Raw genomic sequence first — 5028 nt, forward strand, 5'->3', positions numbered from 1 at the left:
TTGCTGTTCAAACTGACCTAGCGCACCAGTGCTTATCATACAGCACCACAGGTAAGTGTTGCTTTGACAACAAAGTGTTGTTGTGTGCTGGGAAGTGGATTCCAGCTCCTGGCAGTCCTTTAGGACACAGCAGAACTATAACATAGTCTCCTAGGATGTAACTTTTAAGGGAACAAATCACCAGGTCATTTCCCATGGAGCCCCTGGTGGGTTCAAACATCTATCCTTTCAATTAGTATCCAAGAGTTTAATCCGTTTACTACCAGGGATCCTTAATAAAAAGTGTATTACTATAAAATCAGGAGTCCTGGTAGCGCAGTGGATTATGAGCTGGCTGCTAACCACAAGTTATATAAGATATATATATATCTTATATAACTTGTGGTTAGCAGCCAGCTCATAATCCACTGCGCTACCAGGACTCCTGATTTTATAGTAATACACTTTTTATTAAGGATCCCTGGTAGTAAACGGATTAAACTCTTGGATACTAATTGAAAGGATAGATGTTTGAACCCACCAGGGGCTCCATGGGAAATGACCTGGTGATTTGTTCCCTTAAAAGTTACATCCTAGGAGACTATGTTATAGTTCTGCTGTGTCCTAAAGGACTGCCAGGAGCTGGAATCCACTTCCCAGCACACAACAACACTTTGTTGTCAAAGCAACACTTACCTGTGGTGCTGTATGATAAGCACTGGTGCGCTAGGTCAGTTTGAACAGCAAGGTTGGTGGTTGAAACTCACCAGCTGCTCCTACATAGGGTTGCTATGAGTCAGAACTGATTCAACAGCACTTAACACAGTAGCAACCCAACAGTGCCATTGAAGAAGCTCATTGTGTGGGAGTGGTACCTTTGTGACAAACAGCTCCTTGGATTTACATTCAATTAGGTCCTCCAGTCTGGAAGTGTCCACTTTAATGGTTTTCAGTTTTGACCACAGGAATTCCCAGCAGGTCAGTTGTTTTTACACATCCACTCAAAAGGCTGAATTTCATTCCAGAACAGACAGTCTTTTTCTTAGAGAATGCTGGCTGACCCCTGGGGTACCTGGGGCCACCCTAAGCCCTGAGGAGCTTTGAACACTGGAGGAGGAGTCAACAAAAGACAGGGACTGCACGGGAGGGGGGCACGCTGTCCAACAGGGATGGGGGGTGGGGTGGGAACAGCAAACCCAGGGTGGTGGGCAGGAGTGGGGCTAGAGGGTGGCCCCGGGGGTGTCCCTGTGACCCACGTCCATGTCTAGAAAGTTGATGTCATACTTTTCCCCCAGATGGATGAAATCCGTGTCTTGGATTCTGAGTTCCGTGGATTGGCCATGAGCTGGGCCCAGATGTAGTCAGGCTCTGTCTTGGGCTGCATCAGAGCTTTCTCCAGAACCCTGTCATTGGGCTCATCATCAGGAGAGATAGATCCTCTGCCCACGTCTCTGTTATTGAACTCCTCGGCCAGGGCTTTCACACTGCCCCGATTGTCCAGAAAGTCAACGCCCACCCTTTTGATGTTCTATCCTGGGCCTGAGAGTGGACCTGCAGGATGGATATCTTGCTAATGAGGCTGGCTGCACCTCTGACCCCGGCTCTGTCCTTCCCATCTTGCCCTCCTCTTCATCATCAGTGAGCTCTCTGTCATGGGTATACAGCATGTCCAGCATGAACCATTTGTTAATTTAACTGGCATCCTGGACGCCTGAAGACCACAAACCACTTCCTCATTCTGAGAGAGCTTCTCCTCCATCTCCTCCCTCTCCAACATGCTCCCAGAAGACGATGGGGCAGTTGTCTCTCTCGATCATCTCCTCATTCTGCCTTTCTTGTTCTTCTGACTCTTGCTCCAGGGCTTGCTCCAATTCACTCTCTGTGTCTGCAGGGGCGATGTCCTGGCTGGCCTCATCTGCAACCTGCATCACCTCTGCCTTGGGTTCTGCCTTTGGTTAGGGCTCAGGATCCCAGATACTTGCTTAGGGGTGCTGAGGTGTTGCCAGGGAGGAGAAAAGTAACACGAGATACACAAGGAAACATCTAGAAATGAAGGGCTATGGTTCAGAGGGGCCAGGTGGGTAGGGGCTGCTGGTGAGGTCAGGTCCAAGGACAGGTCAGCTCTCCCCCAGCTTGCACTTCAGCTTCTCAGCTCCTTCTCATGTGCCTCTGCTGCCAACTGCTCCAAGGAGTTGCATCTTTCTTCTCTTGCTTGTCTTTGCTCTTCTTTTTTGTCTAAATACTCTCGGCTGAATTTGTTTTTTTCTTCCCTTTCTATACTCTGCACCTTTTCTCTCCTGAAGCTGCCCCTATCTCTTTGCTGCCAGTAACTAAGGGATGACGTGAGAAGACCACTCATCGAAGGCAGTTTAGGAGGCTAGAAGTTCAAATTCAGCGTGCCCACTCTTGGAAAAGGCTTTCTCTTTGTCGGCTCTGGGGAAAGGTCTTTGTCTCCTTCCAGCATCTGTAGACCCAGCATTCCTTGGAGCTCTCCATCCACCTTGGCTTCAGTCTTCCCCAGGATCTAGGAGCTTCCCAGCACAGGGACCCCAGGTCCAAAGGATGCATTCCACTCCTGGCTCTTTTATCTTGTAGTAGTCCCTTTTCAGAAATCCATTGAGTTTTGTACATTTATTTTTGAATATTGTATTGTGTTTTAGGTGAAAGTTTACACAGTAAACTCAATTTCCCTTCACCAATAAATTGTTCTCCCTGCAATATATTAGCACTCTTACAATTTCTACCCCACCTGCCCTCTTTTCATTCAGTCTTCTCATCTTTTGTGTAAATATAGACTGTTTGGTCTCATACAGTGGGTTGTTTAATGAAACACATTCCTCATGGGTGTTATTATTTATTTTATAGGCCAATCTATTATTTGACTGGAAGTTGACCTCTGGGAGAGGCTTTAGTTTCAGATTAAAAGACTGTCTTAGGGTGATGGTCTTGGGGAGAGAGGGATTGTTCCTTTAGTCTCTATCAGTCCAGAAGTCTTATTTTAAGAATTTGAATTTTGGTCTCCATTTTTCTCCCATTCTAACTGGGACCTTCTATTGTGTCCCTGGTTGGAACAGTCAGCAGCAGTAGCTGGGCACCATCTAGTTCTTCAGGTCTCAGGCTAGAAGAGGTTGTGTTTCTTGTGGGTAATTCATCCTAGGGACTGATTTCTTCCCTCTTTTTTTGTTTCAGGTGCAAAGAGACAACAGTTGTATCTTAGTTGGCTAAATTTTTTGTTTATTTCTATTGTAGCTGAACAATTTATAGTAAAAATAAAAATATTACTAACAATTTTTCATTGATGTATTTGGATTTTGTTGTTGTTGTTAGGTGTCATTGAGTCAGTTCCAACTCATAACATCCCTATGTACAGCAGAATGAAACACCCACCACCCTATCCTATGACAGCCTCGCCACTGCTGCTACTCTTGAGTCGGTTGCTGCTGCCACCCTGCCAATCCATCTCATTGGGTGTCTCTCTCTTTTTCACTGACGCTTTAGTTCACCAAGTAGAACGTCCTTTTTCAGAGATGTGTCCCTCCTGATAATATGTCCGAAATATGAAAGAGAAAGTCTGCTCATCTTGGTTTCTAAGGAGCACTCTGGTTGTACTTCCTCCAACACAGATTTGTTTGTTCTTCTGGCAGTCCATGGTACTTTTAATATTCTTCTCCAACTCCATAAACATCAATTCTCAAAGACATCAATTCTTCTACAGTCTACATCAGTATTCATTTTCCAACTTTCACATGCATATGAGGCTACTGAAAACACCATGGCTTGGGTCAGGTGCACTTTAGTCCTCAAACTGACATCTTTGTTCTTCAACACTTTACAGAGGTCATGTGAAGCAGATTTGCATAATGCAATACATTGTTTGATTTCTTGACTGCTGCTTCCATGAGTATTGATGGTGGATCCAAGCAAAATGAAGTCTTTGACAACCTCAATCCTTTCTCCATTTATCATGATGTTATTACTGCTCCAATGTTGACCCACAAAATAAATAGCATCACATTGGGTTGTAGAGATAATTAGCTTAAGCTTTCCCAAATAATGGTATTTTAACCTAATCTATTTTAAAATTTAATCCTCATGTTAATTTTCCTCTAATACCTTGTGCTAATGCATCTAGAACGATGCTAAATAATAGTTATGTTAGTGAGCAATCTTGTCTTAATCCTCACTTTAAGGAGAATATTTTCTGCATTCTCTATTAAGTTTAACGAGATGGTTGTGGGTGCTTTTCAAATATTCTACCACATTTTAAAAAAACTTTTTGTTAAAAAGATTGCAGAGAAAAATAGTTCTCCATTTAACAATTTTTACAAATTTTGTTTCATAGCCTTGGCTGAAATCCTCTCTACATAACAACACTCTTCCCACTGTCTCCCTGGCTTCCCCATTTCCATTCTCCTGTCTTCCTTGTCTCTTTCTACTTTCTGAGCTTTGTTTTTTGGCAAATGTTGCCCCTTTGGTTTCATATGGCTGGTTGTACCGAGGAGTACGCTCCTGCCTGGTGTTATTACTCCCTTTAAAGACCTGTCTATTGTTTGGTGTATGCTGTATGCTGAGCAAATTATCCAAGAAGCTGGGTTCTATGGCATCAGGATTAGAGGAAGACTCATTAACAACTTGCGATATGTAGATGATACAACCTTGCTTGCTGAAAGTGAAGAGGACTTAAAATATTTACTGATGAAGATCAAAGACCACAATCTTTGGTATGGATTGCATCTCAATGTAAAGAAAACAAGAATCCTCACCACAGGACCAATAAACAACATTCTTATCAACGGAGAAAAGATTGAAGTTGTCAAGGACTTCATTCTTCTTGGCTTAACCATCAACACTCACAGAAGCAGCAATCAGGAAATCAAACGACGTGTTGCATTAGGCAAATCTGCTGCACAAGACCTTTTAAAAGTGTTGAAGAGCAAAGATGTCAGCTTGAGAACTAAGGTGTGCCTGACCCAAGCCATGGTATTTTTAATAACCTCATATACATGCAAAAGCTGGACAGTGAATAAAGAAGACCGTAGAAGAATTGAT

The 5028-nt window shown here is 43.4% G+C and overlaps 1 pseudogene; it reads right to left on the bottom strand.

The window, feature by feature from the left end:
• The window catches only part of LOC102815393, a 2815-nt pseudogene extending 477 nt beyond the window's left edge, over nucleotides 1-2338 (bottom strand).
• Between the last annotated feature and the right edge of the window lie 2690 nt (nucleotides 2339-5028).

The sequence above is a fragment of the Chrysochloris asiatica genome, unplaced genomic scaffold, assembly GCF_000296735.1.
Source record: "Chrysochloris asiatica unplaced genomic scaffold, ChrAsi1.0 scaffold00168, whole genome shotgun sequence".
Taxonomy (NCBI): Eukaryota; Metazoa; Chordata; class Mammalia; order Afrosoricida; family Chrysochloridae; genus Chrysochloris; species Chrysochloris asiatica.